The 11,566-nt window shown below is 45.9% G+C and overlaps 1 long non-coding RNA gene across 2 annotated transcripts; it reads right to left on the bottom strand.

Annotated features, from left to right (window-relative positions):
* Positions 1–257: 257 nt before the first annotated feature.
* On the bottom strand, positions 258–11,530 carry LOC134928362 (uncharacterized). 2 transcript variants are annotated; one of them, XR_010177910.1, is made up of 9 exons: positions 11,374–11,530; positions 11,124–11,285; positions 10,858–11,048; positions 10,608–10,769; positions 10,341–10,531; positions 10,091–10,252; positions 9,824–10,014; positions 9,556–9,736; positions 258–1,355 (listed from the first exon to the last, which is right to left on the bottom strand). It is a non-coding gene; the product is annotated as an uncharacterized LOC134928362 (long non-coding RNA). The 2 variants fall into 2 exon arrangements; XR_010177906.1 differs by lacking the exon at positions 258–1,355 and having other exon boundaries at positions 9,343–9,736.
* Between the last annotated feature and the right edge of the window lie 36 nt (positions 11,531–11,566).

Below are 11,566 nucleotides of genomic sequence, written 5' to 3'. Positions count from 1 at the left end.
TGTGATCCTGGCACCAAAGCCTTGCTTTCTTATGAGCTTTTATGCCATTTCTTGGAACCTCACAGCAGTCAATGCATTATTATAATGTTCCTTACTCCCAGGAACTACTACCCACTATGTCCATCAACTGGATCTGCCCTCGTCTGGTAAACACTATGTCAGGATTCTGTAACGGTCTGTCCCCGGAGGGGGCACTAGTGGGTCAGTGATGGAGTGATAGAGGAAACGGGGAGACTGACGAAAAGTTCCGCGCTTGGTATTTATTATCACACAGGGATAACGGATGACAGGAACAATGAATAATAACTTAATCCGATATTCAAAAGTCACTGGTAACAAATGAGCAATGAAGATGAACTTGTAACTTGATATAAATGATAAGGCAATAATGAAATCAGATGCAGCAAACGAAACTCCGATATATAACAAACAGCAATCAAAGTACACAGTCTCTGTAGAAGCACACGTCTTTAAGCCAAGCAAGGCCCTAGCAGGAGACAGTTCTAACACAGCAAGTTGTTAAGTGCTGAATGCAATGCACAATGCTAGATGCTGGTAATCGGGTGCACAGGCTGAGTAATAGAAGAACACCTGAAGAAAGTCTCTTACTGCAAGTTGTTGTGGCAAACTGTGGCTGGAGTTCATAGCAAACTGAAGACTGAAGAATGACAAGGAAACCATTGGAAACAGGAACTTGCACACTGAATGTGACTCGCAGGAGAGCTGGAGTGGTTGCTGGTACTTGTAGTTCCACAGGAACACTGGAACAGGGAAACAACTTGGAGATGCCAGAAATAGGAGACTGCTGGAAACAAAGGATTGAAGACTGGAACCTGGAACTGGAACCTGTATTTCCACAGGTCCAATACACAGGGGTATCTCTGCAGACAGAGGACTGAAAACAGGAGACACCTGTTCACAGAATGTGACGTGTTGCCCAAGGCAATGAGACTGAGCCAGGAACTGGAGTTTATACCCCTTGGTCTGTGATGATTGGATGTTGCATCTCTGTGAGAACACACCCTGCTGGATTAGGTGTTCAGATCAGCTGTGGGTTAGCTGAAGCACTGTGTACTCCAGGCTGCAGTAGACTGAAAACTGGAACAGAACTGAACTGCTGGAACCTGTAGTTCCACTGTAGTGATGCGACGGAGAATGCAGATTCCTGACACACTAGGTACAATGATTGCAAGGGGATTGAGAGGAAGAGGACGTTTGTGGGTGGTAACTGGACACTTTCTGGGAGTGTCAGGAAGCGTTTTCAGGGAGGGCGTGTGACGTCAGCTCCGGACCCAATCAGACCGTTTTCTTTGCACTGGAGTAGTAAGTATTGAGCTACGCACAGACTGCACACGCTGCACAGAATAGGAAAAACATTAGATGGTGAGTGTGATGCGAACGGTTTTGTAGCTGTCCGCTGACTGAGGGAAATTTTTGCACAGTGTACACATGCATTCGTATACTCTGCCAATACTTATTTACTTTAAAGAGATGCTTTAATAATTGAACCCTTATGATTGTAGGAAAATTAGCAATCATCCCTAATTTCAATAAAGACTAGTGCATTTGCTACAAAGCTCATGTCTCATGTGGTTTTAACATCATTAGAATAATTTTTACGTCACAATGGGTAAAAAATAGATCATTATAAATCATTTGTGAATAAAATAATTCTCCAGTTCTGCAACATTTTACAACTCGCAAAAATTATGTACTATCTGTTCATTACATCTGTATTAAGCATGGTTCTTGTTGTCCTCGTGGGGAAGATTGTAGGAGCTGACAAGCAGGGTGTGAAATATAGTGGGTCCATTAGCTTCTAACATCCGTATCACAATGCCTGGATGCCAAAAGTAGAATGACTTGTTACCTTCTTTGGGTCATACATGACTAATGCAATTAGGGTCTGCTCTTGAGCTGGACACAAAATATATTTTCTCTATCGTCCTAGTGGATGCTGGGGTTCCTGAAAGGACCATGGGGAATAGCGGCTCCGCAGGAGACAGGGCACAAAAAGTAAAGCTTTAGGATCAGGTGGTGTGCACTGGCTCCTCCCCCTATGACCCTCCTCCAAGCCTCAGTTAGATTTTTGTGCCCGGCCGAGAAGGGTGCAATCTAGGTGGCTCTCCTAAAGAGCTGCTTAGAAAAGTTTAGCTTAGGTTTTTTATTTTACAGTGAGTCCTGCTGGCAACAGGATCACTGCAACGAGGGACTTAGGGGAGAAGAAGTGAACTCACCTGCGTGCAGGATGGATTGGCTTCTTTGGCTACTGGACATTAGCTCCAGAGGGACGATCACAGGTACAGCCTGGATGGTCACCGGAGCCTCGCCGCCGGCCCCCTTGCAGATGCTGAAAAGAGAAGAAGGTCCAGAATCGGCGGCAGAAGACTCCTCAGTCTTCTTAAGGTAGCGCACAGCACTGCAGCTGTGCGCCATTGCTCTCAGCACACTTCACACGGCAGTCACTGAGGGTGCAGGGCGCTGGGAGGGGGGCGCCCTGGGAGGCAATGTAAACCTATTTTTTGGCAAAAAATACCTCACATATAGCCTCCGGGGGCTATATGGAGATATTTAACCCCTGCCAGAATCCGTTGAAGAGCGGGAGACGAGCCCGCCGAAAAAGGGGCGGGGCCTATCTCCTCAGCACACAGCGCCATTTTCCCTCACAGAAAGGCTGGAGGGAAGGCTCCCAGGCTCTCCCCTGCACTGCACTACAGAAACAGGGTTAAAACAGAGAGGGGGGGCACTAATTTGGCGTTAGAAATATATAAAAAGATGCTATAAGGGAAAACACTTATATAAGGTTGTCCCTATATAATTATAGCGTTTTTTGGTGTGTGCTGGCAAACTCTCCCTCTGTCTCTCCAAAGGGCTAGTGGGTCCTGTCCTCTATCAGAGCATTCCCTGTGTGTGTGCTGTGTGTCGGTACGTGTGTGTCGACATGTATGAGGACGATGTTGGTGAGGAGGCGGAGCAATTGCCTGTAATGGTGATGTCACTCTCTAGGGAGTCGACACCGGAATGGATGGCTTATTTAGGGAATTACGTGATAATGTCAACACGCTGCAAGGTCGGTTGACGACATGAGACGGCCGACAAACAATTAGTACCGGTCCAGACGTCTCAAAAACACCGTCAGGGGTTTTAAAACGCCCGTTTACCTTAGTCGGTCGACACAGACACAGACACGGACACTGAATCCAGTGTCGACGGTGAATAAACAAACGTATTCCTTATTAGGGCCACACGTTAAGGGCAATGAAGGAGGTGTTACATATTTCTGATACTACAAGTACCACAAAAGAGGGTATTATGTGGGATGTGAAAAAACTACCTGTAGTTTTTCCTGAATCAGATAAATTAAATGAAGTGTGTGATGATGCGTGGGTTCCCCCCGATAGAAAATTATTGGCGGTATACCCTTTCCCGCCAGAAGTTAGGGCGCGTTGGGAAACACCCCTTAGGGTGGATAAGGCGCTCACACGCTTATCAAAACAAGTGGCGGTACCGTCTATAGATAGGGCCGTCCTCAAGGAGCCAGCTGACAGGAGGCTGGAAAATATCATATAAAAGTATATACACACATACTGGTGTTATACTGCGACCAGCGATCGCCTCAGCCTGGATGTGCAGAGCTGGGGTGGCTTGGTCGGATTCCCTGACTAAAAATATTGATACCCTTGACAGGGACAGTATTTTATTGACTATAGAGCATTTAAAGGATGCATTTCTATATATGCGAGATGCACAGAGGGATATTTGCACTCTGGCATCAAGAGTAAGTGCGATGTCCATATCTGCCAGAAGATGTTTATGGACACGACAGTGGTCAGGTGATGCAGATTCCAAACGGCACAAAGGTGTATTGCCGTATAAAGGAAGAGGAGTTATTTGGGGTCGGTCCATCGGACCTGGTGGCCACGGCAACTGCTGGAAAATCCACCGTTTTTACCCTAAGTCACATCTCTGCAGAAAAAGACACCGTCTTTTCAGCCTCAGTCCTTTCGTCCCTATAAGAGTCATATTTGCCCAGGGATAGAGGAAAGGGAAGAAGACTGCAGCAGGCAGCCCATTCCCAGGAACAGAAGCCTTCCACCGCTTCTGCCAAGCTCTCAGCATGACGCTGGGACCGTACAGGACCCCTGGATCCTACAAGTAGTATCCCAGGGGTACAGATTGGAATGTCGAAACGTTTCCCCCTCGCAGGCTCCTGAAGTCTGCTTTACCAAGGTATCCCTCCGACAAGGAGGCAGTATGGGAAAAAATTCACAAGCTGTATTCCCAGCAGGTGATAATCAAATTACCCCTCCTACAACAAGGAAAGGGGTATTATTCCACACTATATTGTGGTACTGAAGCCAGAAGGCTAGGTGAGACCTATTCTAAATCTAAAAAAATTTGAACACTTACAAAGGTTCAAATCAAGATGGAGTCACTCAGAGCAGTGATAACGAACCAGGAAGAAGGGGACTATATAGTGTCCCGGGACATCAGGGATGCTTACCTCCATGTCCCAAATTTGCCCTTCTCACTAAGGGTACCTCAGGTTCGTGGTATAGAACTGTCACTGTCAGTTTCAGACGCTGCCGTTTGGATTGTCCACGGCACCCCGGGTCTTTACCAAGGTAATGGCCGAAATGATGATTCTTCTTCGAAGAAAAGGCGTCTTAATTACCCCTTACTTGGACGATCTCCTGATAAGGGCAAAGTCCAGGGAACAGTTGGAGGTCGGAGTAGCACTATCTCGGATACTGCTACAACAGCACGGATGGATTCTAAATATTCCAAAATCGCAGCTGATCCTGACGACACGTCTGCTGTGCCTAGAGATGATTCTGGACACAGTCCAGAAAAAGGTGTTTCTCCCGGATGAGAAAGCCAGGGAGTTATCCGAGCTAGTCAAGAACCTCCTAAAACCAGGAAAAGTGTCAGTGCATCATTGCACAAGGGTCCTGGTAAAAATGGTGGCTTCCTACGAAGCAATTCCATTCGGCAGATTTCACGCAAGAACTTTTCAGTGGGATCTGCTGGACAAATGGTCCGGATCGCATCTTCAGATGCATCAGCGGATAACCCTATATCCAAGGACAAGGGTGTCTCTCCTGTGGTGGTTACAGAGTGCTCATCTTCTAGAGGGCCGCAGATTCGGCATTCAGGATTGGATGCTGGTGACCACGGAGGCCAGCACGAGAGGCTGGGGAGCAGTCACACAAGGAAAAAATTTCCAGGGAGTGTGATCAAGTCTGGAGACTTTTCTCCACATAAATATACTGGAGCTAAGGGTAAATTTATAATGCTCTAAGCTTAGCAAGACCTCTGCTTCAAGGTCAGCCGGTATTGATCCAGTGGGAAAAACATCACGGCAGTCGCCCACGTAAACAGACAGGGCGGCACAAGAAGCAGGAGGGCAATGGCAAAAACTGCAAGGACTTTTCGCTGGGCGGAAAATCATGTGATAGCACTGTCAGCAGTGTTTCATTCCGGGAGTGGAAACTGGGAAGCAGACTTCCTCAGCAGGCACGACCTCCACCCGGGAGAGTGGAAACTTCATCGGGAAGTTTTTCCACATGATGGTGAACCGTTGGGAAATACCAAAGGTGGACATGATGGCGTCCCGTCTGAACAAAAAACGGGACAGGTATTGCGCCAGGTCAAGAGACCCTCAGGCAATAGCTGTGGACGTTCTGGTAACACCGTGGGTGTACCAGTCGGTGTATGTGTTCCCTCCTCTGCTTCTCATACCTAAGGTACTGAGAATTATAAGACGTAGAGGAGTAAGAACTATACTCATGGCTCCGGATTGGCCAAGAAGGACTTGGTACCCGGAACTTCAAGAGATGCTCACAGAGGACTTATGGCCTCTGCCGCTAAGAAGGGACTTGCTTCAGCAAGTACCATGTCTGTTCCAAGACTTACCGCAGCTGCGTTTGACGGCATGGCGGTGGAACGCCGGATCCTAAGGGAAAAAGGCATTCCGGAAGAGGTCATTCCTACCCTGGTCAAAGCCAGGAAGGAGGTGACCGCACAACATTATCACCACATGTGGCGAAAATATGTTGCGTGGTGTGAGGCCAGGAAGGCCCCACGAAGAAATTTCAACTCGGTCGATTCCTGCATTTCCTGCAAACAGGAGTGTCTATGGGCCTCAAATTGGGGCCCATTAAGGTTCAAATTTCGGCCCTGTCGATTTTCTTCCAGAAAGAATTGGCTTCAGTTCCTGAAGTCCAGAAGTTTGTCAAGGGAGTATTGCATATACAACCCCCTTTTGTGCCTCCAGTGGCACTGTGGGATCTCAACGTAGTTCTGGGATTCCTCAAATCACATTGGTTTAAAACCAGTCAAATCTGTGGATTTGAAGCATCTCACATGAAAAGTGACCATGCTCTTGGCCCTGGCCTGGGCCAGGCGAGTGTCAAATTGGTGGGTTTTTTCTCAAAAAAGCCCATATCTGTTTGTCCATTCGGACAGGGCAGAGCTGCGGACTCGTCCCCAGTTCTCTCCCTAAGGTGGTGTCAGTGTTTCACCTGAACCAGCTTATTGTGGTGCCTTGCGCCTACTAGGGACTTGGAGGACTCCAAGTTGCTGGATGTTGTCAGGGCCCTGAAAGTATAGGTTCCAGGACGGCTGGAGTCAGGAAAACTGACTTGCTGTTATCCTGTATGCACCCAACAAACTGGGTGCTCTTGCTTCTAAGCAGACTATTGCTAGTTGGATGTGTAATACAATTCAGCTTGCACATTCTGTGGCAGGCCTGCCACAGCCAAAATATGTAAATGCCCATTCCACAAGGAAGGTGGGCTCATCTTGGGCGGCTGCCCGAGGGGTCTCGGCTTTACAACTTTGCCGAGCGGCTATTTAGTCAGGGGCAAACACGTTTGTAAAATCCTACAAATTTGATACCCTGGCTAAGGAGGACCTGGAGTTCTCTCATTCGGTGCTGCAGAGTCATCCGCACTCTCCCGCCCGTTTGGGAGCTTTGGTATAATCCCCATGGTCCTTTCAGGAACCCCAGCATCCACTAGGACGATAGAGAAAATAAGAATTTACTTACCGATAATTCTATTTCTCGGAGTCCGTAGTGGATGCTGGGCGCCCATCCCAAGTGCGGATTATCTGCATTACTTGTACATAGTTACAAAAATCGGGTTATTATTGTTGTGAGCCATCTTTTCAGAGGCTCCGCTGTTATCATACTGTTAACTGGGTTCAGATCACAGGTTGTACAGTGTGATTGGTGTGGCTGGTATGAGTCTTACCCGGGATTCAAAATCCTTCCTTATTGTGTACGCTCGTCCGGGCACAGTATCCTAACTGAGGCTTGGAGGAGGGTCATAGGGGGAGGAGCCAGTGCACACCACCTGATCCTAAAGCTTTTACTTTTTGTGCCCTGTCTCCTGCGGAGCCGCTATTCCCCATGGTCCTTTCAGGAACCCCAGCATCCACTACGGACTCCGAGAAATAGAATTATCGGTAAGTAAATTCTTATTTTGTTGCGTATAGGCAAATGTGCATCTGCACTTTTATATTTGCTTGAATTAAGGGATAAGATGCAAACTTAAATATATGTATATACTAGAGATGAGCCGGTCTGGTTCTCAGGGAATGGCCTGGGTTCCAAAACAAAGCAAAACATCATCCTCCCGCTGTCGGATTTTCATGGGTTTTGGATCCTACAATAGGCTGCTGTGTCCAACAAGGGGCTGCTGTGTCCATCCAGTGGTGCTCTGACAATCTGTTACACCAGTGTAAACAAAATAAAAGCCAAAAATATAATTTCATATATATATATATATATATATATATATATATATATATATATATATATATACCTTTTTTGTGCTATACCCATGTGTACTACACTACTATTTTTCTGTGACACTGCCGGTCAGACCGCAGTGTATCATACATGTATGATGAAGCTGTAGGTGGTACCCCAACTGTAGGCAGTCCATCCCCAGGAGTGGTTTGTTGTACATAACGGGGGGCTGTGTCCATCCCAAGGGGTGTTTGGTTGGATGCTGAGTGTTTCGGCTTGTATGCTGAGCAGACTTCTCAACAAGAAACTCTGCAAATCAGGAAATCCTGACCTGGAGAACAGGTGACAGAGTTAAGTCACAAGACAAGCTACTGTATTAGAACAAGATAAAATTAAATCAGGATCATAACATTGTGTATATCCAGGGCTCTGCTACTTACCAATGTTTCTGAGGAGGGCATGAAGGGATTTTCCTTTTATTCCTTCTGACATTGACCTGGTTGGCTGTTGTCTCTGGGAGTTTTTCTGGTTGTTACCATCTCCAGAATCACCACCCTCACCTCAACCCATCCATGTACTTGGATTTCTGGGGACACTTGAAACGCTGGTGGTAATTATTGACTGTTCTTTCTCTTACATCCTAGAGGATGATGGGGTCCATTATAGTACCATGGGGTATAGATGGTTCCACAGGAGCATTCGGCACTTTAAGACTTTTCAACTGTGAACTGGCTCCTCCCTTTATGCCCCTCCACCAGACCTCAGTTTAGAAAATGTTCCCAGGAGACTGAATGCATACCAGTGGAGCTCTACAGAGCTTTGCTGGAAAAAGACTTTCTTAGGTTTTTTATTTTACAGAGAAGCTGCTGGCAACAGCTTCCCTGCTTCGTGGGACTTAGGGGGGGAAGTAGGTACCAACTTCTCAATTAGTTAATTGTTATTATTATTATCCTTTATTTATATGGCGCCACAAGGGTTCCGCAGCGCCCAATTACAGAATACATAAACAATCAAACAGGAAAACAGCAACTTACAGTTGATGACAGTATAGGACAAGTACAGGGTAAATAAACATAGTTACAACAGCAGATGACACTGGAATAAGTATCAGGTGGCAGAAGACTGTTGGATGTGGTGCAGTTGAAGATTATTAAAGTAAGAAAGGATAAGCACATGAGGGAAGAGGGCCCTGCTCGTGAGAGCTTACATTCTAAAGATGGTTCTGCTTCCGCTGACAGGACACCATTAGCTCCTGAAGGGTACTGAACACAGCCCAAGCCTGGCCAGCGTTCACTCCCACAGCACTGCCGCCCAGTGCTTAAAGTGGTCCTAGAGAGGTGGTGGAACTCACCCCCCCTTGCCCTATCCTTGGTTGCCACACCCCTGACCCCTCCCACCTGGCAGATACCACACCCCCCAACTCCTCCCACCTGTCATATGCCACACCCCTGCCCCTCCCCTTCAAGTATATCCATTGTTTTTGCATTTGATGTTGGACTTTAAATTATAAAGCCATACAGTATATGTTAATCAGCTGTTTTTATTTTTTAATTTTACAAATCACAAGATTTTTTTATCCTTAAAAGATATAATATAGAAAATCATTGTAATTTCACAAAATCTGTATTTACAAACACTCCCATTGCAGCGTTACTAGAACATTTTTCTCATCAGTACATTTGATCCTGTGCTAAACAGGATCTTACGAACTTTTAATAGGTCACATTCTGGTGTTAGTGTATTTTTAATGTAATGATATAAAATAAAGGTTTAATGCAAATCACAATTAGTCTAATTACCAGGTGACAGAGTCCTCTTATGGTGGTCGTTGCCATTGCCAGTTGACAAAATCTTTTGATGGTGGTCGTTGCCATTGCCAGGTGACGGAGTCTTAATACAGTGGTCGTCTTTGGAAAGTTCACCCCGCAGAGGAAGTAAGAGATGAGTGGTCAGGCTGTTATGTTGGCACTGTGGGTGGAGCTGAACATGAAGAGAATAGTGTGTTTTATATCAACTTTTAAGAATGGTGGGGGAAGTTACACACAGAACACCACTAGTGATACTTACCACATTGAGTCTGTGATTCCCTGGTGACGAAGTCTTTTGATGGTGGTCATTGCCATTCCCAGGTGACTGAATCCTAACAAGGTGGTGGTCTTTGGTAGGTTCATCCCGCAGAGGAAGTAGGAGATGAGGGGTCAATTTGTTAAGTTTGGATTTTCCACAATTCTACGTAAGGAGTTTCAAAACCTTATGAGCTGAAAATGGAGAATATGGTATTTTAGAAAAACTTTTAAAGCAAGTTACACACAGAACACCACTAGTGATACTTACCATATTGAGTCTTTGATTCCCTGGTGACGAAGTCTTTTGATGGTGGTCGTTGCCATTGCCAGGTGACGGAGTCTTAATACAGTGGTCGTCTTTGGAAAGTTCACCCCGCAGAGGAAGTAGGAGATGAGTGGTCAGGCTGTTATGTTGGCACTGTGGATGGAGCTGAACATGAAGAGAATAGTGTGTTTTATATCAACTTTTAAGGCTTGGTGGGGGAAGTTACACACAGAACACCACTAGTGATACTTACCACATTGAGTCTGTGATTCCCTGGTGACGAAGTCTTTTGATGGTGGTCATTGCCATTCCCAGGTGACTGAATCCTAACAAGGTGGTGGTCTTTGGAAGGTTCATCCCGCAGAGGAAGTAGGAGATGAGGGGTCAATTTGTTAAGTTTGGATTTTCCACAATTCTACGTAAGGAGTTTCAAAACCTTATGAGCTGAAAATGGAGAATATGGTATTTTAGAAAAACTTTTAAAGCAAGTTACACACAGAACACCACTAGTGATACTTACCATATTGAGTCTTTGATTCCCTGGTGATGAAGTCTTTTGATGGTGGTCGTTGCCATTGCCAGGTGACGGAGTCTTAATACAGTGGTCGTCTTTGGAAAGTTCACCCCGCAGAGGAAGTAGGAGATGAGTGGTCAGGCTGTTATGTTGGCACTGTGGATGGAGCTGAACATGAAGAGAATAGTGTGTTTTATATCAACTTTTAAGGCTTGGTGGGGGAAGTTACACACAGAACACCACTAGTGATACTTACCACATTGAGTCTGTGATTCCCTGGTGACGAAGTCTTTTGATGGTGGTCATTGCCATTCCCAGGTGACTGAATCCTAACAAGGTGGTGGTCTTTGGTAGGTTCATCCCGCAGAGGAAGTAGGAGATGAGGGGTCAATTTGTTAAGTCTGGATTTTCCACAATTCTACGTAAGGAGTTTCAAAACCTTATGAGCTGAAAATGGAGAATATGGTATTTTAGAAAAACTTTTAAGGAAGTTACACACAGAACACCACTAGTGATACTTACCATATTGAGTCTTTGATTCCCTGGTGATGAAGTCTTTTGATGGTGGTCGTTGCCATTGCCAGGTGACGGAGTCTTAATACAGTGGTCGTCTTTGGAAAGTTCACCCCGCAGAGGAAGTAAGAGATGAGTGGTCAGGCTGTTATGTTGGCACTGTGGATGGAGCTGAACATGAAGAGAATAGTGTGTTTTATATCAACTTTTAAGGCTTGATGGGGGAAGTTACACACAGAACACCACTAGTAATACTTACCACATTGAGTCTGTGATTCCCTGGTGACGAAGTCTTTTGATGGTGGTCGTTGCCATTGCCAGGTGACGGAGTCTTAATACAGTGGTCGTCTTTGGAAAGTTCACCCCGCAGAGGAAGTAGGAGATGAGTGGTCAGGCTGTTATGTTGGCACTGTGGATGGAGCTGAACATGAAGAGAATAGTGTGTTTTATAT

Source organism: Pseudophryne corroboree, chromosome 1, assembly GCF_028390025.1.
Source record: "Pseudophryne corroboree isolate aPseCor3 chromosome 1, aPseCor3.hap2, whole genome shotgun sequence".
Classification (NCBI taxonomy): Eukaryota; Metazoa; Chordata; class Amphibia; order Anura; family Myobatrachidae; genus Pseudophryne; species Pseudophryne corroboree.
Note: the sequence above shows the minus strand (reverse complement) of the source record. Positions and strands in the feature narration are given on the sequence as shown.